This window comes from Rutidosis leptorrhynchoides, chromosome 4, assembly GCF_046630445.1.
Source record: "Rutidosis leptorrhynchoides isolate AG116_Rl617_1_P2 chromosome 4, CSIRO_AGI_Rlap_v1, whole genome shotgun sequence".
NCBI classification, from domain to species: domain Eukaryota; kingdom Viridiplantae; phylum Streptophyta; class Magnoliopsida; order Asterales; family Asteraceae; genus Rutidosis; species Rutidosis leptorrhynchoides.
In genome coordinates this window covers 447,831,123-447,857,866 of record NC_092336.1, presented here as the reverse complement: position 1 = coordinate 447,857,866, position 26,744 = coordinate 447,831,123, and the positions used below count along the sequence as shown (strand labels likewise).

General features: G+C 33.9%; 1 long non-coding RNA gene and 1 pseudogene across 1 annotated transcript; one reads left to right on the top strand and one right to left on the bottom strand.

The window, feature by feature from the left end:
• LOC139842160 (uncharacterized) overlaps window positions 1-26,744 on the bottom strand; it is a 69,578-nt pseudogene that overhangs the window by 25,006 nt on the left and 17,828 nt on the right.
• On the top strand, window positions 14,765-17,371 carry LOC139844845 (uncharacterized). The gene is made up of 3 exons (XR_011758114.1): window positions 14,765-15,545; window positions 16,521-16,694; window positions 17,177-17,371. It is a non-coding gene; the product is annotated as an uncharacterized lncRNA (long non-coding RNA).

Sequence of the window (26,744 nt, the reverse complement as noted above, 5' to 3'; positions counted from 1 at the left end):
GACACCGGCGAAAGTGTGAGTGGAGTACTTGACCTTGTCTTGGTCCCGACAACCGCTTATGCTAAAGACGGTTTCCGTTTGCTCAAACCATCGGGTGAGCACAACCGGTCCTCCGGTTCCATCGAAAGTGTGAGGTTTGCACCCCATGAAAGCTTTATAGAAGCATCCCTCGTTTGAATTACCGGCTCCATTGTTGTTGTTGTGGTTGTTGTTATTGTTGTTGTTGTTAGATGAGTGACCGGCCATGGCCGCATCTACGGCGGTGGCTATCATTCGTTGAAGAGCTTGTTCGGGAGTTTCATTGCGCGGTACACGGCGAGGAGGTATTGTTCCTTCAAAACACAAGAATACCGTTGATTAGTATTCTCAATAATACTAACCATGATATGGAATAAGGATAGAGAGAAAATTTTCCTTGACTCACCTTAAATTATTTATGTCATAATGTCGAAACGTTCATATGTGTCACCGTAATATAATCCTGGAAATTATATTACCCTGATTCATATGTGCATCGACATTATTTCATATAGTCAAGGTGGCGTGTCAATCAAATTAAACAACGTGAGATTAAGATGGAATAAGAGTTAGGTATGAATAGAAAAGTTCGAGTATAAATGCACAAGTAGTCAAGTAAGTTATACTTCAAGTCTATATGCCGGTTGTAGTCTAGACTCACTAATGTACCCTATGACTCGGGGTTGACATCAATGAACTGTAAATCCCTACAACCAATGCTCTGATACCATCTGTAGTGACTCGACAAAATCGTCATTTATGACGCCGTCTACTTAGGTCCCGTTACGTGGCCATAAGTCTTTAAAACAATGTTTGACCAAAAGTATGTCGCATTCATTTCAAAAGTAAGGATGTTTCAAGGTTAACAAATTAGTTTGACAACTAGTTACATTACAATGTTTAAAGTACAATTGAAACACATGCGACACAATTTAAGAATAAGTCAAAAGACGCTCCACGTATGCAAGTATACTCGACATCCAAGCAAGTATAAAAAAGTATAGTGCGGAAGCATGTATCACCTAGTATTCAAGGACCTGAGAAAAACATAGAAAATCTGTCAACGAAAATGTTGGTGAAATCATAGGTATATGTATAAAGTATGTTTTGAATCACAAGATTTAGTATAAACCGATTATCAAGCGTATACATCTCAAAAGATGTGTTTGTATCACGAGCATCCAATTATCAAAGCTTAACTGAATCTTACCTCTTTATATAGTGTTAGAACCTACACTATTCCGATAAAATTATATTTCATTCGCTAACGGTAGCGAACCGTCCGAATGAGGGTTCGTTAAACCCGTATGGCCACACAACATAAGTTCACGCTTACACCCTACAAGTGTAACTGATGATAATTGGACTTGAGGATTTTGGTTCTAACTCGTATGTATCTTTGCTTTCGTATTTATGTTCAAAGTATAAAAGTATAAATCGTTTATGTTTTCTCATCCCACGTATAAGTATAAAAGAGTAAAAGTTGGACTATGATCTCACCTTAAGTGCAAGCGTATAAAAGTACTTCGCAAGTAAACGTGTGCAAGAACGAATGCTAGTCTTGACATAAACAAGTAGGTCGTATCAATAATGGTAAACACGATTGGTCAAAGTTGTTCAATTAGTCCTATGGCTCGTTACGACTCGATTATATAGCATGTGAATCAAATTTGTCAAGTTTCATGCAAGGTACAAGTATAAAAGCATGTTAGAATGATTGCATAAGTATTTGGTTAAGTTTGGACAAAAGTCAACTTTGGTCAAGTTAAAGTCAACGAAAAAGTCAACACGTTCGGGTCGGGTCCCGAACTATTTTTCTGAGGTTTTTAATCATATATGAGCATGTTAGAACAAGTTTCATGTTAATCGGAGGTACGTAGCATAGTTAGAATTAAACGAAAAAGTGAAACTTTGGACAGCCGGGTTTGGAGCGCCGCTCAAGGTTATGGAGCGCCGCTCCATGTATCTGTTCAGCAAGTCTCGCAGTTTTGAACACTTAAACGAATCTAACTTCCAACAACCATAACTTATGAACAGTAAACATTCAAAACACTTATCTTATATCGTTGGAAAGGTAATTTAACAAGGAATACAACTAAACACTTTTCATCAAACATAAACATCATTTACAATAATTTAATTCTCGTCAATTGATCATTTAAAGCTCGTTATCAAGGTTTCAAGTTCGTAAAACGCATAAGATGATTCGGGAACTTACTACACACATATAATACGTCGTTTCGTAGGTAATTACACATATAATACTACTAAACACTTACAAACAACATTGCAAGGCTTTTAATGCATCAAAAATCACATTCAAGGCTACCAAACCCTAACCAACAATCATAAAATCCTTAATCATGTTAATGAGGTTTTTCCAAGTCAACTTACATACCAAATTGAAGCTAGTGATGCTAGTAACACATTTAATACATGCACTTTTAACATCTAACAACATATGATCCACCAAAACTCAAGATTAAGCACACCCATTTCAAGTTTAAGCTAGTTACATCAAAATGACAAGAACAAGCATACAAATCATATATTCATGTTAGACTTGAGCCATAGACACTAATTAACACTTCTATAAGTTAAAAACATCAAGAACACAAAATCTAGTGTTTTTAGAAAGTTACCCAAATGCAATAAAGTTGGTATGGATTCAAAGAGGAAGATGCAAGGATTCCAAATATGTAATTTGTTTTGATGTTTGCTTCCTTGAAACGATTTAGATGATGATTCTTTGTATTAGGAGTTTGAGAGAAAATGGTGGAAGTATTAAGAAAAGTGAAAAAGGAGGTGAATAATGAATGGTGGTGATGCCATGGTTGCTAGTTGACCTAGTCAAGACTTTGGGCATTTGGCAAGTTTAGTCCCTCAAGTTTAAAAGCGGGTGCGTGAATTACCTAAACGAAATATTTTAAAACACATTTTAACGAAAGATGTTATAATTATATAACGGACTTTAAAATAGTATAACGGAAAAAGATGCGATGTTACAGCAAGTTAAAAGGGATGGTCGTATCATGGCATCAGGACATAAAAGGGGAACTTTATACATGGTCGCGGTATTCGATGATGATGAGGTTAATGTGACAAGTAATGTAGGGGCCGATTCTACCTTATGGCACCGTCGTTTAGGGCATATGAGTGAGAAGGGGATGAAGTTGCTAGTTTTTAACGGGAAGATTTTAGATTTAAAGAAGGTGGATATCGGGTTTTGCGAACCATGTACTTTGGGGAAGCAAAAGAAGGTGTCAATTGGGAAATCGGGAATTGCGCAAAGAAGGAGAAGCTTGAACTTGTTCATTCCGACATTTATGAACCTACAACGGTCGAGTCACGTGGTGGTTCTCGCTACTATGTCACCTTCATTGATGACTCCACAAGGAAGGTATGAGTTTATTTTCTTAAGGTTAAATATGATGTGTTTGCTACTTTTAAAGTGTTGAGAGCTGCTGTTGAAAACGAGACTAACTTGAAAGTTAAGTGCTTGAAATCTGACAATGGAGGAGAATACAGTAGCAAAGAGTTTAAAGACTATTATGCGAAACATGGTATTCGTATGTTGAAAACAGTTCTGGAAACACCACAGCACAATGGGGTTGCCGAACGCATGAACCGGTCGCTTAATGAGCGGGCTAGGAGTATGCAGTTATATGCGGGTCTACCCAAGATGTTTTGGGAGGATGTCGTGAATACGACAGCTTATTTGATTAATAGGGGACCCTCAACACCGTTAGAGTTTCGAATTCTTGAAGAAGAATGCACTGGTAAAAGGGTGAGTTTGGCTCACTTAAAGGTTTTCGGTTGCAATGTTTATGTGAAGACCAAAGACATAGACAAAGACAAAATTGATGCAAAATTAAGAAGATGTACATTTATCGGGTACGGTTTGGATGACATGGGTTATAGGTGTTGGGACAATGAGGCGAGGAAGGTGATTCGTAGTCGAGATGTTACTTTTGATGAAAGTTCGTTGTATGGCACTAAGGTAACGGTTAATGCTAATCATGAAACGGTTATGCTTGATGATTTTGTTGATGTAAATACAGGTTCTAGTGGGAGTTCGGAAACTATTGAATTGCCGATTAACGGTGAGGATCAAAATGGTGGGGATGATTCGGAGAGTGGTGAAAGCTTCAAAAGTGGTGGGAGCTCTAATGGTGAAGATAGTGGCGATGTACCTCAATCACCACAACCCATTACACCACCATTGAGATGCTCAAGTAGAACGCCCAAACCTAATGTTAGGTTTTCTCCATCGGCAAACCATTTGCTCTATACCAAAAATGGTGAACCCGAGAGTTATTTTGAAGTAAGATATTCTAAAGAATCCATACAGTGGGAGCTTGCTATGAAAGAAGATATGGGGTCACTTATAAAGAACAAGACATGGTCACTAGTGAAATTACCTCCAAATAAAAATGCGTTGCACAATAAATGGGTCTTTCGGGTCAAAGATGAGTTGAACGGGAAAAAGCTGTACAAGGCTCGGTTGGTAGTTGATATCGCTCCAATTATATATATTTTTAGTCGCGATATCTATTCTTATTATTATGACTTCATGTGAATTCGAAGAGTTTTGGGTTCGCATTTGGTGAAATTGTTGATTTGGTTATTTGAGCGAGTTGAAGAGCGAATTGAGAGATAATGGATGATGCTTAAATATAAAGTTAAAAAAAGATAAAGGATTAGTTGTTGTTCGGATATTTTTCGCGGATCCAGACTTCATGTTTGCTAAATGTGAGATTGTTTTTAAAAATACGAGGCTAAAGGCAATACAGTTCGGTACTATTATTCGCGTTTGGTTATTACATCTCGCATGGAGTATTAAGATATTGGGCTGAATATCATTAAATGAAAAAAGACAAAATTACACGGGGGGTCCTTGTGATATGTTTAAAATTACAATCGGAGTCCAAAAGAATTTTTTTGACTTAAGGGGTCACTATGGTATACATTCATTTCACGACTAGACCATTTCCTTAATGTCCGTGATATCCTGACAGTTAGACATTGCACATGACTTGCACATGAGGTTATATTGGTCTTTTTACCCCCCAAGTGTTACCTGTACCCATTCCTAACATTTATTTGACTTTGTTCGTTAAAGTAAGCTTGTACTGCCACATGCTTATAAACTTGTGCCTTCATACCAACCTGCAATATTATCCACCCACAATTATTACCCCCACCCATATATAACTCATACTTGTATTAATTTATTCATCCACCATTGTTACATTTTCATAAATTTCAGTCTATACCTTTGTGCGTTTCTCCCAAAAATGATACGGAGTATATATTTTCAGAAAATTTCGTTTCAATAAATAAAAGATGAGTTAAAAATTAACCTGTAAATCCAACTTTGAAGATATTAGTGCAACTGACATCGCAAAATCGGATATCAATGAGGCAAAATCAGAGTAAACAATCAATCGATGAAGTATCTGGATTTTGTTTTAAAAATATTTTCTTTGTTCATGGGGTCGATTGTGGGTGAAATCGATGACAACGACGTTTTCAGCAAAATCGACGGCAACGACGGCGTTAGCGAAATCGAAGGTTGAGCTAGAGAATGAGATATTCGATGCAAATCAAGAATACATACTTTATTCCGATGAAGCAATAACAAACCCAGATTATGGTTGTGATTTTCGATCTAGGTTTTGCTGTGATGAACACTTTCAGATTTGGAAGTATCGATCTGAGTAAACGAAGGTGTTCATGAATTTCAGATCGTATTTATGTGTCAGAATATTTCATATACAAATATATATGAAAGATCATAGTGAATCAATTGTTTGGTAAATATTTTCATATATACTTAATAGCTATTGTTCTGTTCAGATTTTCAGATCGAATTTTTATTTTATTAAGATGCATTACAACTAATTGACAATTGTTTGTGCAGAGTTGTTAAATTTTAGTTTTTATTTAGTTTAAGGGTTACTGTATGTGTTAGGGTTGGGGATTTTTATGGGGATGAAGGTGAGTGATGAAAGTGGAATGGTAACAAAAAAAAATACCATTGTGCCCTCATGTGTAGGTCATGTGCAGTTACTTAACGGTCAAAACTCACAGATGTTAGGCAAATGGACTCCCCGTGAAACGAATGCATATCGCAGTGATCCCTCAAATCAAAAAAAAAATATTTGGTCTCCGGTTGTAGTTTTGAACATACCAAAGGACCCCATGTAATTTTGTCATGAAAAAATGGTGACTTATATTCAAATTGAGAGATGATATTTCTAACATTGATTTTACTTCTTCCACCATAATTTCATGTCTTTTTCTCTAAATATCTCTCACTAAATTATAACAAAAAGTTTTAAATAATTTGTGTAAGTCTTTGATTAAGGGCAATTTAGACAATATAAGTGGAGCAAGTAAAATTGGTGGTGGAAATATCAATTCTCAAAAATTGGGCCGATGGTTGATGTTAATAATTGTCGATGGATTTGTAAATTTTACTTGGGCCCTACACTTTATCTAGCCGACATAGGGGATAAGGAGGACATCATATAACAATATATATATATATATATATATATATATATATATATATATATATATATATATATATATATATATATCCCTGTACGTTGGAAAAGAAGGGGGCGATCCCATTCGGGAGACGAGAGACAAGAGAATTAGATTTAGGATATTAACCCTTATATACTAAATGTGGTGAGAATCCTTGTAGTTTTTGTTGTACCGGATTGTAGTTTTAAGCCTGCGTTCACATTACAACCGGTCCCTCAAGTTCGGTCATATTTACACAACGACCCCTCAAGTTCACACCTTTTCCAGGGGTTAAAAGTGTAAATATATAATTTTAATAAAATAAAAAAAACTAACCCCACCCGAATTTATAACGAGCACTATCTTCTCGCTCAGTTCGAGTTAAATTTTTCCGAGACCACCGTTCAATTCGGAAAAATCTTATGAACCCAACGGGACTAACTATACGCGGAACGGACAATTTTTAAAAAAACACTAAGCACAACAACAACCCGTATCTTCTCGCTCGCCACGAGTTAAATTTTTTCGACGGCAGTGTCAGACTCGAAATAATTTCATGAAAAAAACGAAACTAACCACGTTCGAAAAAGACACTTTTTAAAAAACGCTAAACACAACGACAACCCGTATCTTTCTGCTCGCCGCGAGTTAAATTTTTTCGACAGAGCCGTTATACTCAAAAAAATTTATTGAACAAAACAAAACTAACTACGTTAGAAACGGATACTTTTTAAAAAACGCTTAACACAACGACATCTAAAACGGCGTTTAACACATGAGCCGTGTTCCCCTCTGTAAATACTCAACGCTACGTTAAATATAAATACGCAGACCGAAAGCCCCCACCGCAACGCGCGGGCCGGTCCGGACTAGTTTATGTTATATGACAAATATGTATGGCCGACAACTTTTATGCATATGGCCAAATGCATTTAACAACTCTTAACTATGTAAAGTATGTACAGTAGATTTAAGCACTATAAATAAGCCTCATATGTATGTAAGTTTGACACACCGAATAATATCAATATACTCTCTCCCTCTCTTTTATCTTCTAATAATTATCAATAGCTTACAGTCAAGAACCAGACCACTAAAGGTAGTTATATACTGATAAATTATAACACGTTATCAGCACGAACTGCTCCGTATAATCAAGGTTTATCTAAGCAAGCACAAGTTACTAATCAAGGTAAGAAATTCTTTAACGATATTTTCTATTATTTATTAGTAAGGTAAATATTATTATCATCACAAGTAAAATTATATTTCTGTAATCTAACTTTTATTAACTTCACTAACATTTATATTTATGTTATTTAAGTTATATATGGTCGGTTATACCGCCTGAATTATATTTATGTAATCTAACTTTTATTAACTTCACTAACATTTATATTTATGTTATTTAAGTTATATATGGTCGGTTATACCGCATGAATTATATTTATGTAATCTAACTTTTATTAACTTCACTGACATTTATATTTATGTTATTTAAGTTATATATGGTCGGTTATACCGCCTGAATTATATTTATGTAATCTAACTTTTATTAACTTCACTAACATTTATATTTATATTATTTAAGTTATATATGGTCAGTTATACCGCCTGAATTATATTTCTGTAATCTAACTCTTAACTTCACTAACATTTATATTTATGTTATCTAACATTTATGATTACTTATGCAATTAATCATTATTTATTTCATGCAAACTAATGTTTTTTCTTAAAATTTATTATTTATGCATAATATGTTTATTCTCTTAATCTTCGTATTTATACTAAACATATTTATACTAAATGTATTTATAGTAATCGTATTTGTACTAATAAAATTATTTTATTAAAATTATTATTAATACAACGAGTACATAACAGTCATTAACGTCAACTAACTACGTTACAACGGTCATATATACATAACGGTTGTTAACGTTAACTAACGACGTTACAACGACTATATTTTTCAAATATAAAATAAACATCTCCGTTTTCATATTTTCACAAATCAATCTTCATTTTCTCAGATTACCACTCTCAAAATTTTTTTTGTAAAGATGATTCACACAAGGGTGATTTTTCCTATTGTATTGGTCATACTAACTATCATCATTATTGCTAATATACCACGGGGTGAACCTATATTCTATCCTGCTCTTGTGGTTTTATCATTTGTAATCATACCATTATTCTGTTTTTTGCTACTTATGAATTTAAAATGATTCTAATTTCATTTTATTATCTGTCTATGAATAGAAGTTGATTATGATTATGATTTATGTTGTTCATCTTTTGATAATAGAAAATGTCGAATTTGAAAAGGCTTAAATTTGCTCCTTTAGAATCAAGTGGGAACAACTACTTAACATGGGTTATGAATGTAGAAAAACATCTCGAATCAATCGGTATTTTAGAAACCCTGAATGAAAATAACAATTGTTCCGAACAAGAGAAAGCAATATCAAGTATTTTTCTTAGCAAACATATTGACAAGTCCTTAGAATCTACATATTATATGATCGAAGATCCAAGTATATTATGGAAAATACTCAAAGATAGATACAATATTAATTATCAAGAAATAATGGTGATCCATGAAAGAATAAACTTGAAGATGTTAGTAGACGCTCTTATAAGAATCCCGGAGATTCTTATTAATGATCTGGTAACGTGGATCATCAGTCTAGTATTTCTTGAATACATGAACATCTTGTTTAGCTCTACAAATAAGTCCCAAAAGAAAAGAAAACGAGAGTGAATCTGTTGAAAAATCTTGATTAAATAAACCCTGAGCTACCTTGAGACTTGAATGGTTTGAATTTTCTAAGATGCCTAGCTTGTTATGTATCACTCATAAATAAATGGTTTTAGACCATAACGCATATGTTTATTAAGTGTTATCTTTTATGTACTTCAGATTGTAACTTGTTTGCAGGTAATATAACTTGATTATCTTGCTAAAATATAACTCATTATTTGCTTATCTTATTTGAAGTTTTAGTATGAATCCTGCTGAAATACAACATCAATTAAATAGTAAAGACCTATGTATTGCAGATAGTGGTAACATACACACTATGATCAAATCTAAGAAATATTTCAATGATTTAAATCAAATGAAGGAATTATAAATACTATATCAGGTCTTGCAAACTTGATATAAAGAACGAAAAAGACAAAAATTCATATTACCAAATGGTACGAATTTTATGATAAACACTGTCTTGTTTTCTCCCAAATCAAAGAGAAATTTGTTAAGTTTTTCTTATATATATATCATAATGGATATGATTATCAGTCAATGATAACCGAAAATGAGAAATATCTATATAGCACCAAAAAGCGCATATGATGAAAAGCGCAGCGCATATGATTAAAAGCGCATATGATAAAAAGCGCATATGATGAAAAGCGCAGCGCATATGATTAAAAGCGCATATGATAAAAAGTGCATATGATGAAAAGCGCATATGATGAAAAGCGCAGCGCATGTGATTAAAAGTGCATATGATGAAAAGTGCATATGATAAAAAGCACAGCGCATATAATTAAAAGCGCATATGGTGAAAAGGATATATGATTAAAAGCGCATATGATAAAAAGTGCATATGATGAAAAGCGCATATGATAAAAAGTGCATATGATGAAAAGCGCATATGATGAAAAGCGCAGCGCTTATGATTAAAAGTGCATATGATGAAAAGTGAATATGATAAAAAGCACAACGCATATGATTAAAAACGCATATGGTGAAAAGGATATATGATTAAAAGCGCATATGATAAAAAGTACATATGATGAAAAGCGCAGCGCATATGATTAAAAGCGCATATGATGAAAAGTGCATATGATGAAAAGCACAGCGCATATGATTAAAAGTGCATATGGTGAAAAGGATATATAATGAAAAGAGCATATGGTGATTAATGAAAAAGCACATATGGTGATTAATGAAAAGCACATATGGTGATTAATGAAAAGAATATTGAGAAAGAGTCACCAATGTTTCTTGAAAAAATTCAAGGTTATATATATGGACCAATTCATGCATCATGTAGACCATTTTGATATTTCATGGTTCTAATATACGCATCTAGCGGATGGCCTCATCTTTGTGTGTTATCAAGCCATAATATGACATTTGCAAAATTTTTGCACAAATTATTAAATTGAGAACACATTATTCTGATTACACCATTAAAAGGATGAGACTTGATAATGCTTGTGAGTTAACATCTCAAGCATTTAATGATTATTATATGTCTACAGGGATTGTTGTTGAAAATCCAGTTGCTCATGTGTATACACAAAATTGGTTTAGCTGAATCAATAGATAAACTCTTGCAGCTAATAACTAAACAATTAGTAATGAGTACAAAACTCTCAATATTTATATGGGGACATGTAAATTTACATGATGCGATATTAATTCGCATTAAACCAAGTGCAAGTCATAAGTATTCTCCATTACCAACTTAATTTTGGTCGAGAGTCAAATATTTTCCATCTTAGAACATTTGGTTGTGCAGTTTATGTTCTTATCGCACCACCACAACGCACTAAAATGGGTCCTCAAAGAAGGATGGGAATATATGTTGGATATGAAACATCTTCAATCATAAGATATATTGAACCCATGACGAGTGATATTTTTACAACACATTTTGCTGATTGTCATTATAATGAAAAATTGTTCCCTATATTAGGGGGAGAAATGAAAAATAAAGAAAAAGATGTTTCATGATGTGAACATAAATTAATGTATCTTGATCATCGCACAAAAGAATGCGAAAAGAAAGTTAAAAAATAATACATATGCAAGAACTTGCAAATAAATTACCTGATGTATTTACAGATACAAAAAGTAGTGACTAAATCATATATACTAGCAGTAAATGCTTCAGCTAGAATTGAAATTCTAAAAGTTGGCAATAATGTCACTCATGAGTCTTTGTCACGCCAGAAACGTGGGAAACCAATTGGTTCCAAAGATAAAAATCCTCGAAAAAGAAAATCAGCTGATAATGAGGTAAAAGAAAGTGTTCAAGAAGAACTACAAATCAATACTCCTTCTGCAGAGGAGATTGATGATGTCAATACGGAAATTGCAATCAATTATGCACATTCAAAAAAATATTATGAAACCGAAATGACATGAAAAATCTTGATGAGATATTTTCATATAATGTTGCATATGACATCATGAATGATGATGATGATCCAGAACCAAAATTTGTCATGAAAAAATAGACATGATTGGGATCATTGAAAAAGAGCAATATGAGCTGAATTTGAATCGCTCAATAAAAGAAAAGTTTTTGGATCTATCGTTCTCACACTTAAAGATGTGAAACATGTGGAGTATAGATGAATTTTTATGCGAAAATGAAATGAGAAAAATGAAGTTACAAGGTATAAAGCTAGACTTGTAACTCAATATTTTTTCTCAAAGACCGGGAATTGATTATGATGAAACTTATTCCCCTGTTATAGATGCAATTACTTTTAGATACTTAATCAGCCTGCCAGTTTCTAAAAATCTTGAAATGCATCTCATGGATGTTATTACTGCTGATCTTTATGGATCACTTGATAGTGATATATATATATATATATATATATATATATATATATATATATATATATATATATATATATATATATATATATATATATATGAAGATGCCTGAAGGATTTAAGGTATCAGAAGCATCAAATGCAAAACACAAAGAAATGTACTCAATTAAATTACAAAAATTTTTATATTGGTTGATACAATAGTATAACTAATTAAGTGATTACTTAATAAGAAAAATGGTATACAAATAATCTTATTTGAACATGTGTTCTTATTAAGAAAACAACATCCGGATATGTGATCATAGCCGTTTATGTCGATGATCTTAACATCATAAGTACAAATAAAGAGATCCATGAAGCCGTTCAACTTCTAAAGAAAGAATTTGAAATGAAAGATCTCGGAAAAACCAAGTATTGCCTTGGTTTGCAGATTGAGCATATGTCTAATGGTTTACTTGTACATCAAACAACTTATGCATAAAAGATTTTAAAACGTTTCAATATGGACAAGGCAAAAACCATTAAGTACTCCTATGGTTGTTAGATCACTTAATGTTGACACTGATCTATTTCGTCCATGTGAAGATCATGAAGATATCCTAGGACCAGAAGTACCATATCTTAGTGCAATTGGAGCTCTTATGTATCTTACAAATTGTACAAGACCTGACATTTCTTTTGCAGTTAATTTGTTGGCAAGGTTCAGCTCAGCTCCCACCAAAAAACACTGGAATGGAATTAAACACATATCTCGATACCTTCGAGGAACTACTGATTTAGGATTATTTTATTCTAACGAATCAAAACAAGATTTGGTTGATTATGCAGATACAGGTTATTTATCTGATCCACATAAAGCTAAATCTAAAACTGGATATGCATTCCTAAATGGAGGTACCACAAAATCATGGCGTTCTTAAAACAAACACTTATTGCAACATCATCAAATCATGACCAAGTGATTGCATTATATGAAACTACTCGAAAATGTGTTTGGTTGAGAGATCAATGACACAAATCATTATTGATTCTTGCGGACTAGAACGCTATAAAAGACCAACAACTATCTTCACCAACAACTATATATGAAGAAAATGCAGCTTGCATAATACAAATGAAAGAAGAGTATCAAAAGTGACAGAAAATATAAATGCTGACGAGGCGCCAAAGCCATGGACGGTCTTAACGGTCATAAGTTTGATGGAAAAGAATGGTATGCTGGTAAGGCTCAGAAAAGACTAAAAGGGAATAGGAATTGAAACAAGGGTTTGAGCAAAATCATGAAGGAGACTGTAGACAAATCACAGGGGCTAAACTTGTACATAAAAGATTTAGATGATACAGTTTCAGATGAAAACTCAGATTCTTCTCATATACTCAAGATCTCGTAAAAGACAACCAGATTAAAATGAGATACGTTCAATCAACAACTCTGCTGATCTTTATACCAAAGCACTGTCAACCGCTATTTTCAGAACACACATTCACAATATTGGCATGAGGCAAGTTCAAAAGATGTGACGACTCAGCTATGTCTACTTGAGGGGGAGTTAACTATATGCTGCACTCTTTTTCCCCTAGCTAAAGTTTTTCCCACTGGTTTTTCTTTAGCAAGGTTTTTAACGAGGCAATAACTTGTAGTTGATCTTAATGAAACAAAATTGTCGTCCAAGGGAGAGTGTTATAAGACAAATATGTATGGCCGACAACTTTTATGCATATGGCCAAATGCATTTAACAACTCTTAACTATGTAAAGTATGTACAGTAGATTTAAGCACTATAAATAAGCCTCATATGTGTGTAAGTTTGACACACCGAATAATATCAATATACTCTCTCCCTCTCTTTTATCTTCTAAAAATTATCAATAGCTTACAGTCAAGAACCAGACCACTAAAGATAGTTATATACCGATAAATTATAACAATTTATTATTTTTAATTTGCTCTCACTTTTGTTGGGGTTCCTGGAGGTTGACGAGGTTGACGAAAAGAAATCAAAAGTCAAGGAGGGTTAAAAGCTATTATTTAATTCATTGCTCCATATTATTTCTTTTCTTGGTTGAAGGACATCGAGTAATCTGAAGACTTTGTCTTCTTCGTTTGAGATTTGTAGTCGAACCTTGATTATTGTTTCAACATTAAAGGATTGGTACGAATTATTTAATTTCTTGTTTTAATATAATCTATCTATTCTACTCTAATATTTAGCTAAAAGTGTGATGTCATTAAAAAGTCTTTCTATAGTTTAAAAAAAAATAAAAAAAGAAGAGAAAAAAAAAACTAGGGCCTTTAAATTGTTTTAATATAATCTATCTATTCTACTCTAATATTAAGGGGTGATTTATTCTAAATTAAACAATTACAAAAAAAAAAAAAAAAAAAAAAAAAATAGCATGGCAGTTCCCGGTAATTAAATTGTTTTAAATTTAAATTTAAAAATGAAAATGAATAGAAGTGTGTGAAATAAATATGCAGCAAAATACCGCTCAATTTTTTGAGCCTCTCAAAATTGTAATTGTAATTGCAGAGCACGCTTCTTCTTCTAGGGTTGACATTGCATTTTCTGGTAGAGTTATATGTTACAGTGAGATTGAGATTTTAAAGTGCTAATGAGTCGGTAGCAGATGCCGATTTTATGAATTATGTGGAATTTCAACTGTAGGTGTGCAACACTGCAATATGATACATTTCAAAAGATAAATTTAGCTACTCTTTTACTATTGATGCTTGATGATTCATGCTTGATTTGTTGTTCAAAGTCTACTCATTTGATTATTTGATGTATGTTTTTTCAGCTTAAATGGTTGAAACTACAAAAAACAGTTGGGGCTAAGATACCTATGAATTTGATGAGGTGCTCACTGGGTCCACCGATTTCCTAACTGAATTTCATGATGCTTTATTTATAATTTTGACCCAACTATACTAGACAAGTCAACAAAGCTTTTTAAAGTTCTTTAAATGAACATTCTAACCGAGTCTTATGGTAAGATACAGATGGATGCCATTAGTTTTCCGGTTACAAGTATTTCAAAATGCATATTTTAAATGGAGTTATTTAGGGCTTGATTTGTCTATTTTACTCATTCAGGTAATATGATTGATTAGTTCAGTTTCTGTCATACTATACACCAATCTGTTTATCTAGATGGACCTATTCAAAGGTTATTAGGAGCATCAAAGAGATAAACAATCTTGGTCCAATATTGGATCAAAGGGATATGCCTATGGCAATTATTTGGATTCTCAACCATGTTTTGATTAAAAATTATTTTGAGATTATAAGTTTGACTTGTTATGAAGTCCTAATAGGAGGAGTTTGAGATGGAGGATATGTTTAAGGAAGGGATGCTTTGATATCAATGTTGAAGATTTTTATGTTCATTATAGAAGTATCGAGGTATGTGACTCCTTTTGATGTTGAGTACTTGATGTTAAAAATGAAATGCTTTATTGTTATTGTTATTGTTATTGATGAAGATCGCCGTCTCTTACAATTATGGCTTTGTAATTATAAATCCTCATATTTGTTGTAATATCTTAGCATTTGTATTGGAAGTCTCAAACAAGAACACAATATGAACTATCATTTTTGATCGAATTTGTGACAATATAACTATGTTATCTTTTCTTGAAACTATAAAAGTAGTTCAACACCCTCCTTTCTTCAAACTGTAATCCTTTTGTGATCTTTGAATCTCTATTCGTTGTTCATAGACTACCTTTTAAACTTATGTATATTGAATGTTTTTCACATGAGCTTACCTTTTAGGTTCTTAAATATTGTTTTGTGTTATTTAAATGTTAGGGTTTGAAACATAATTGATAAATTTTTGGATTTACTTTACGTGGTTAATGTATTTTCTAAAATATACACTAGATCATTATATGATATAAGTAATAAAGTTATCCGCTCCTTCAAATATCGTTGTTAGTCAACCTCTCCAAAAAAAGGTATCACACAAACTTTTAATCTTTCTTTTTCTTCTAACTGATTTGATTTCAATTACCAGTATCTTGCATATTATCACTATATGCATTTATCTGTTAGATTTTGTTTGTATATTTGGAAGTAGCAATCGTTGTAAGATGAACACTGTATTGGACAAAAATTAATTGAACCAGGGTTGACATTGCATTTTCTGGTAGTTATATGCTACAGTGAGATTGAGATTTTAAAGTGCTAATGAGTCGGTAGCAGATGCCGATTTTATGAATTGTGTGGAATTTCAACTGTAGTAGGTGTGCAACACTGCAATATGATACATTTCAAAGGATAAATTTAGCTACTCTTTTACTATTGATGCTTGATGATTGATGCTTGATTTGTTGTTCAAAGTCTACTCATTTGATTATTTGATGTATGTTTTTTCAGCTTAAATGGTTGAAACTACAAAAAACAGTTGGGGCTAAGATACCTATGAATTTGATGAGGTGCTCACTGGGTCTGCAGAGTTGAAAGAAATATTACCAAAAGATTCTGGATATTAAACCTATTTGTTTGCAGACCTAACCCCGGCCAAAACATTTATCGATCGAATTCGAAAAGGTCTGCTACTTTACTTGCTCATGTTGCTTCTGTTATGTGCATAAAACAGTGTTTAAGCATTTATATTTTAAGGCCATAAGTTATCCAAAGATGATGCTAATTGTTCATACTTATGAGCTTATAATTTTATATGTATCTTGAAGAGTGACCACTTTAGTTCACATGAGTTTTATTATTGTGAATATGCTCTATCAATATGCTTAGACCCCATTATGGTTTCCTTTTTCTCATAAAAATTTGGGAGCTGATTTGCTTTGTCGTGTTACTAAACAACAAATACAGCTGTTTTCACGTTTTGACCATTTACCTAACTATTCTACCGTGAGTGTTTTCTCACTTTGAATATACATTCTCGAATTTATGCTCTATCATTATTGTGTACTGAATTGGATGATATGCAAGAGACAACAACGATTAAAATGAAGACTACAAGGATTAGGATGTTGTATCTGTTATGAAATTTAGCCTACTTTGACTTGCAGATACGAAGATCAGATGATAACCATGGGTGTTTTCACATAAAGATTAGAAAAGGGTTGCTGAAAACTAATCTAAGAAGATGTTGGCTGATGTTAAGATTGGAAACATTAATTTTGGAATATGAAAAATCAAATTTTGAGACATGCTACATTTTAGTGTTTTTAACAAGATAACGTTGAAATTTATTTGTTACTTGAAGAAAGTAGTAGTATTTCTTAAGAATAATATTTAGTTCATATATCTTTAAGGATGAATATGATATGTGACTTTTTTGATTATGTTTCAACCCATTCATATGCCTGAGGACTATATTTAGACATCAACCCATTAATATTTCTTTATCATTGTTGTTTTCTATTTTCGTCGAACTTGATGAATTATGTTATTTTTGTTGGAGGATTTATTAAATTTTTTCGTGTAGGGTAAAATAGTCGATAGCCGGATAAATCACTGAATCGTGGTATCACTTTCCGAAAGTAATTATTCGACCCTTATAGCCTGGGTTACACGAATATCACTTTGGGATAAGACAGAGATTAAATTCTTGTTTTGGCAGAAACAAGAATCCTTTTTGCAGAAGAATATTTTGGTGTTCGTAACTTGTGTATCTCCTCATGCATATTGATTAATATATTTATATACACCCTTATCATGAAAGAGTCTTTTTTTAAAATCAATTGGCCGATTGATTAATAAAAGTATCTTCTATAATATTCAAAAGTGGCCACAGGAAGAATATTTCTTCCATCATTAAAGTAAAAGTTATTACTTTTACAATAAATAAATATTATCATTTCTATCATTAAAGTAAAAGTTGTTACTTTTACAATAAACAAATATTATATTTTACAACTATCAAAGCATGAGTGATCACTTTATAATAAACAAGTATTATTCCTTCAACCACTAAAGTAAAAGTGGGTGCAAGAATAATTCTTCCGTAATCACTCAAAATTGTGTTAAGTGTTTTCTTACTGCTGTCTCTTAAGAACCAGCACTGCAAAAGGACCAGCAGCGCAAAAATCAGCAAACAGGACCAGCAGCGCAAAAGTCAGCATACAGGACCAGCAGCGCAGAGGAATCAGCAAACAGGACCAGCTGCGCAGAACAACCAGCACAGGGACCAGCTGCGCAGAACAACCAGCACAGGGACCAGCTGCGCAAAACAACCAGCACAAGGACCAGCAATGCAGAACAACCAGCACAAAACACTTAGCCAAATTTCAGCTTACTAAGAAAACTTAGTACTGAAAACACTTAGTACTGAAAACACTTAGTTAAATTTCAGGTAGACCAAGTCATGATAGTAAATAATGGAAAACCACTTTTGGGTCCGGGTAATCTATCACTTAATGGGTGTACACTCCGTACCTCCAAACCCATTTACAAGTGTAGATTAAAACCCAAAATTACACTAAATTTCCAACAATCCTCCCCAATTTAGTGCAATTCATTTCATGAGAATTAAACAAATTAAAACAAAACTTATGCATAAATGAAAATATCTTGAAGATTGAATTTTCACCTTAGTACATTACACATTTCAAATATTCGAGAATCGGGGTGTTCTAAGAATTGAACCCTTCAACCCATTTGAATAACTGAAAATAACATACACATAAGTTTTCAAATACTCTAAAGCTATCCTGACACTTTACAAGCCATGTGTCCATATCCATTAATGAATGTATCTAAAGCAAAAGTCCAAGCTTTGTTGAAGCGGCAAAACTTCACATTCACATAGGTAGTTCATTTCAGTCATGCACCTGCTATTGCACTTTTTCAAATAAACCATTAAGAAGCTAAACTTCATCCTCACCTTCAACAGGTCCGAGTACATACCTTACCTTGGGATGATACAAAATTTTGTACTCCAAATTTCTAAGTATAAGCCTTCCACATTGAATTCAACTTCTAATTTTCATCAGAAGGGAATTGGGTATCTTATAATTAGAAATTTATGTGGACTTTAAACCCATCCCCACAGCAGACTTGTTCACCAAGTCTCTTGCCAATCCCTTCGTCAAGTGATCAGCTAAATTCTGTTGTGACCTCACGAACACTATAGAAATCACCCCATTCATGATGAGTTCACGAATCATGCTATGTCTGACACCTAAGTGTCTAGACTTTCCATTGTACATCTGGCTATAAGCCTTTGCCAATGTCGCAGCACTATCACAATGGATAGACATGGCTGTTATAGGTTTAGGCCATAATGGTATCTCATGGATCAAGTTTCTAAGCCATTCTGCTTCTTTACCAGCAGCAGCTAAAGCAACAAACTCAGATTCCATCGTTGAGTTGGTAATACATGTCTGCTTCTTAGAAGCCCATGAAATAGCACCTCCCCCAAGCAAGAACACCCAACCACTCGTTGAAGAATGATCTTCAATATTGGTTATCCAACTCGCATCAGAATATCCTTCTATTACCGAAGGAAACCCATTATAAGATAAACTATAGTCCATAGTTTTCTTCAAGTACTTCAGTACCCGCCTAATTGCTTGCCAATGATGAGTACTAGGATTACTAGTATATCTACTCAGTTTTCCCACAGCAAAAGCAATATCCGGCCTTGTACAAGTCATGGCGTACATCAAACAGCCAATCACCTGAGAATACTCAAGTTGTGATACAGCTTCACCTTGATTAGGCATAAGCTTCTCACTTGGATCAACAGGGGTACTCACAGGATTACATTCAAAGCAATTGAACTTTTTCAACACCTTCTCAATATAATGAGATTGACAAATCGAAATTCCTTTGCTTTCACGTTTGATCCTAATGCCAAAGATAACGTCAGCCTCCCCCATATCTTTCATGGAGAATTTTGATGACAAAAATTCTTTTGTTAAATCAACCTGACTTTGGTCAGTCCCAAAGATTAACATGCCATCAACATATAGACAAATTATAACTCCTTTGCCAGAATCATCAAATTTACTATATACACATTTATCTGCTTGGTTTAATTTAAAACCACTAGATAAAATCACTTCATCAAACTTTTGATGCCATTGCTTGGGTGCTTGTTTCAAACCATATAAGGATTTCACAAGTTTGCACACCTTGCCTTCATTTCCTGGCATGACAAAGCCCCGAGGTTGGTTCATATAAACCTCCTCGTCCAATTCACCATTCAAGAATGCTGTCTTCACATCCATCTGGTGAATAACTAGATTGTGAATCGTAGCCAAAGCAATCAGCAGTCTAATGGTAGTGATACGTGCCACGGGAGCATAAGTATCAAAATAGTCAATTCCAGACTTTTGTCTAAAGCCTTGAATGACTAACCTTGCCTTGAATTTTTCAATAGTTCCATCCACCTTCATCTTCTTTTTGAAGATCCATTTACAACCCAAAGGTTTGCAACCAGGAGGTAGATCAGCTAACACCCAAGTGTTATTGTCCATGATAGAATCCATCTCATCATTAATTGCCTCTTTCCAGAATGCAACATCCTGAGACCTCATTGCTTCATCATATGTTTTAGGATCATCATCAACATTGAAACAATACGAATATTGGGTAGAAACATCATCCCTAAAACCTTCAACTAAGTATAGTTGAAAATCTGGTCCAAATGATTTAGGTTTCCTTTTTCTTTTGCTTTTCCGAAGCTCAAGTGACTGATCAACAGCCTTTTCAGAGACTTCATCATTACAATCCTTATTGATTCCATTGTTACTTGGAATCATATCCTTTGGTCTAGGTATAGATGGAAATCGATTTTCATCAAAGATTGCATCCCTTGAATCAATCACAGAATTGATTGAGACAAACTCATTAGGCTCTATTACATAGAACCTATATGCCTTGGAATGTTCAACATATCCAACAAATATGCAATCTATACCTCTTTCACCTAAACTTTTCTTCTTGGGATCAGGTAGTCTTACAACCGCCCTACAACCCCATACCCGAAGATAATTCAAGTTAGGTTTCCTTTTATTCCAAAGTTCATAAGGTGTAATCTTGTTTCTTTTGTTAGGAACTCTATTAAGCAAATAACAAGCTGTTAACATAGCTTCCCCCCAAAATCCTTCACTTAAATCCGAATAGGATAACATGGAATTAACCATTTCCTTAAGGACCCTATTCTTCCTTTCAGATATACCATTTTGTTGTGGAGTATAAGGGGCTGTGGTCTCATGGATAATACCAACGGATTGGAAATACGATTGGTCAATGTATTCACCTCCCCTATCCGTTCTAAGTCTTTAAATCAAAGCCTTTTGTTGTAATTCTACTTCAGTTTTAAATATTTTAAATTTATCTAATGCTTCATCCTTAGAATGTAACAAATAAACATAGCAAAATCTAGAAGCATCATCAATAAAAGTCACAAAATATTTCTTGTTCCCTAAAGTAGGAGTAGCATGCAAATCACATAAATCACTATGTATTAATTCCAAAATTTCAGTATCACGATGTACATTTTGAAATGGTTTCTTAGTGATCTTTGTTAACATACACGTTTTACACTTTTCATTGTTCATGTCAAAGGCCGGTAATAATCCATCTTTAGACATATCTTGCATTCTTTTAAAGTGTACATGTCCTAGTCTAGCATGCCAAAGTGTAGAATTATTTATGCTAGAAGTAGATATAAAAGCAAAATTAACATTCAAGTGATTAATGTTAAGTCTAAACATTCTATTGCATAAATAACCAAAACCAACAAACATACCATGTTTTGACAAAACAAACTTATCAGATTCAATCACTTGTTTATAACCACAACAATTTAACACACTACTGGAAACCAAATTTTTTCTTATTTGTGGTACATGCAAAACATCAAACAAACAAATAGTTTTTCCAGAACTAAAACACAAATCCACACTTCCACGTCCATGAACAGAGGCTGTTGACTCATTTCCCATATGAAGAATTGATCCATCAGTCACGGACTCGTAAGTCTTGAACCAAAATCTATCCTTGCATACATGGGTGGTGGCTCCCGAGTCAACCCACCACGCGACATCATCATCCTGCACAAAATAAGCCTCAGATATATATGAAACATAATAATTCTCATTTGAATTATTAAATATATTCTGACCTTTCGAGTTGTGGTTGTTTAAACCATTTCCCGAACCGCTTGTGCTAGATCATTTGGCATTATTATTACCAAAAATAACCTTGCAATCCTTTTTCATGTGTCCAGTTTTACCACACTTCCAACAAGTCAATTTAGACTTCTTGTTCGGATTAGCCTTGTTATAACCTTGATGTTTACGTTTGCCCTTTTTGTCATTATTACTAATGAACTTTTTATGTTCCACCATATTGACAACTGACGTACCAGCAACTTCGTTGCTCTTTGGCTTGTCATTATCCTGCAACCTGAGGGATTCCTCAATACGCAGATGACTACCCAATTCAACAAGAGTTAACTCCTCCTTCTTATGTTTCAAAGAATGTTTAAATTCTTTCCAAGATGGAGGTAGTTTATCAATTATGCTTGAGACTTGAATAGACTCATCCATGTTCATCTTATGTTGTGTGAATTGACCAAGTATACGAATGAGCTCATTGTATTGTTCCAAGACCGATCTAGAATCGACCATCTTGTAAATTACTCACAAGGAACTTTTTACTAGAAGCATCCTCAGACATATACTTGGTTTCTAAACAGTCCCATAGTTCTTTAGAAGATTCAACATTTAGGTAAATATCAAAAAGGGAATCAGCCATACCATTGAGGATTAAACCTCTAGCGATGTAGTCATCGTTCTCCCACTTGCACCTTTTCCGAATTTGTTCAATAGTGGCATCATCACCATGATCTTCAGGAATTGGTGTGCTGAGTACGTACACCACACTCATGCTGCTCAGAAAGAAGTGCATCTTCTTTTGCCATCTCCTAAAATCAATTCTCTCAAACTTATCAAGTTTGGAGAAATTTGCCGTCATGTGTTTCATCGTAGCAGCCATCGATTATAACAAATAATTACTTTCGATTGTTGGAAGTTTTATTAAATTTTTTCGTGTAGGGTAAAATAGTCGATAGCCGGATAAATCACTGAATCGTGGTATCACTTTCCGAAAGTAATTATTCGACCCTTATAGCCTGGGTTACACGAATATCACTTTGGGATAAGACAGAGATTAAATTCTTGTTTTGGCAGAAACAAGAATCCTTTTTGCAGAAGAATATTTTGGTGTTCGTAACTTGTGTATCTCCTCATGCATATTGATTAATATATTTATATACACCCTTATCATGAAAGAGTCTTTTTTTAAAATCAATTGGCCGATTGATTAATAAAAGTATCTTCTATAATATTCAAAAGTGGCCACAGGAAGAATATTTCTTCCATCATTAAAGTAAAAGTTATTACTTTTACAATAAACAAATATTATCATTTCTATCATTAAAGTAAAAGTTGTTACTTTTACAATAAACAAATATTATATTTTACAACTATCAAAGCATGAGTGATCACTTTATAATAAACAAGTATTATTCCTTCAACCACTAAAGTAAAAGTGGGTGCAAGAATAATTCTTCCGTAATCACTCAAAATTGTGTTAAGTGTTTTCTTACTGCTGTCTCTTAAGAACCAGCACTGCAAAAGGACCAGCAGCGCAAAAATCAGCAAACAGGACCAGCAGCGCAAAAGTCAGCATACAGGACCAGCAGCGCAGAGGAATCAGCAAACAGGACCAGCTGCGCAGAACAACCAGCACAGGGACCAGCTGCGCAGAACAACCAGCACAGGGACCAGCTGCGCAAAACAACCAGCACAAGGACCAGCAATGCAGAACAACCAGCACAAAACACTTAGCCAAATTTCAGCTTACTAAGAAAACTTAGTACTGAAAACACTTAGTCAAATTTCAGGTAGACTAAGTCATGATAGTAAATAATGGAAAACCACTTTTGGATCCGGGTAATCTATCACTTAATGGGTGTACACTCCGTACCTCCAAACCCATTTACAAGTGTAGATTAAAACCCAAAATTACACTAAATTTCCAACAATTTTATCCACATTTTGATTATATAACATCCATATCATGGTTAAATAATATTCTTCAAATATAACATATCATTCAATAATTTTCTCTTGAAAATCCCGTGAATCCACGGGTCCTTGCACTAGTGGTTAATTATTTGTACTTAATTGTTTATGTTGATTATTTAATGATCATGAGTAGCTAAATCCTACTATTCACTTAGATGATTGAACCTAGGTGATGGCTTGCTAATCTTTTGTCTATTTAAATTAATTACTCTATTCATATTCTTAATTATTCCTATTAATTGATCCCATTAATTACTTGTCTGTTGATTGACGTAACGAGAGTTACTAGATTAATTAACTTGTCTAGGTCATTGAGAGATAATTAGATTGGTTGAATTATATACGGGAGACCGGTGTAATTAGACAAGTAATTAATCCCATCAATTGAGTAGGTAATTGTGAAGCCTAAATAGCGACGCCGATTTACCCTTCAACTGAATCATAATCTTGAGTAGTTAATATTGATTGATTGTGTTATTCAGAAGCGTATAGGAGATCAACGTGAAAAACCGACACTTTCATGATATAATTGGTAACTAAGTAAGGGACACCAGCTTATTTTACTAATTGATTAATGAACTTGGTTAACGAGAGTTATACTTAGGGATTTAATTACATTGTTCTTAAAAAAAGCAATCTGAAACCTAGGGAATTGACTCTAAGTGAATACCCCTTTATCTATTGAATTCGTATTATCTTTCTTTGTTTATATTAGTTTTAAAACAAATCCCCATTTTACAACTAAAATCTCTAGAATAATTATTAGTATTTTTAATCCTAAACTCTGCTCCCTGTGAACGAATTCGTAAGTATATTACAATAAGATTAGGTGTGTTTTACGCATATCAGTAGTTAAAGGATTTCAACAAAGGGAGGGGGTCGATTATAAAGAGATTTTCTCGCCGGTTGTGAAGATGACTATTATTAGTTTGGTTTTGAGTATTGTAACTGCCGATGACTTACATCTAGAACAATTAGATGTAAAGACCGCATTCTTACATGGGGATCTCAATGAAGAGATTTATATGATGCAACCTATGGGCTTTGAGGTAGTTGGTAATGAGAAGTGGGTTTGCAAATTAAAAAAAAAAGTCTGTATGGATTGAAACAAGCACCTCGGCAATGGTACTTGAAGTTCGATGAATTTATGACTAGGAGAGGCTTCATGAGAAGCAATTAGGATCATTGTTGTTACTTGAAGAAATTCAAGTCCTCCTATGTTATATTGTTACTATATGTTGATGATATGTTGATTGCAGGATCAGACATGTCGGAGATCAATAAGTTGAAGAGACAATTATCTCTTGAGTTCGAAATGAAAGACTTGGGTGCTGCTGAACAAATACTAGGGATGAGTATTACAAGGAATCTAGTTGAAGGTACTTTAACTTTGTCTCAAACCAAGTATATCGAGAAAGTGTTAGAGCGGTTCAACATGGAAGATTCAAAGGCACGATCCTTGCCTTTAGGCGGTACTTTGAAGTTATGAAGAGTCAATCACCTACAACGGATAAAGAGAAAGAGGCAATGGCTCAAGTTCCTTATGCATCTGCGGTTGGAAGTGTTATGCATGCTATGGTGTGTACAAGACCCGACATAGCTCATGTAGCAGGAGTTGTGAGTCGGTTTATGTCGAATCCGGGTATTGAACATTGGGAAGGAATAAAGTTGCTTTTGCGCTACTTAAAATGTACTTCTAAAATGGGGTTGCAATTCACTAAAGGTGATTCCATTTTGAGAGGGTACGTTGATGCTGATTTGGGTGGATGTGATGATTAGGGGAAAAACACTACGAGTTATGTTTTCACGGTTGAAAAGACTGCAGTTAGTTGGTTGTCTAGACTCGAAAGATGTGTTGCATTATCAACAACGGAGGCTGAATATGATCGCCGCCGAAGCAAGCAAAGAACATGTTTGATTGAAGAATTTTATGATGGAGTTGGGGCGAGTTCAACAAAATTGGGTCATTTACTGTGATAATCAAAGTGCTATCCATTTAGGAAAGAAACCGGTGTTTCATGGTCATACGAAACACATAAAGCTAAGGTATCATAAAATTCGCGAACTCATTGAAGATGGTACTTTAGTTGTTACGAAAATTCCTGGTACTGAGAATCCTGCTCATATGTGTACTAAGGTGGTTACGATCGGGAAGTTGAAGTTCTGCATAGCTTCAACTGGTCTTCTTGTTAACTGAAAATGGAAGACGTCGACTAGAGTGATAAAGGGTTATTGATGTTAGATTTTGACAAGTAGTGTTGTAGACCTTGTATCGAAAGTCTGCTCTTCCAGCGATGTTGAGTTTGCGTGTCCCATGTTTGATTGGAGGTATAAAAGGTGGTTCGATGTTCTTGGTTGAGATGGTTAGCTTTGGGTTGACAATTAGTCATGTTTTGACTATCTTCAAGTGGGAGATTGTTGGATGTGTGAAGGATATCAAAACAAGAAGAAAAAAAAGTGTGCTGCAGTGTTAAGGTGCCTTGCGACCGGATCAGTCACGATGCCCCTTAACAAAAGATTTGTTCGGGATCAA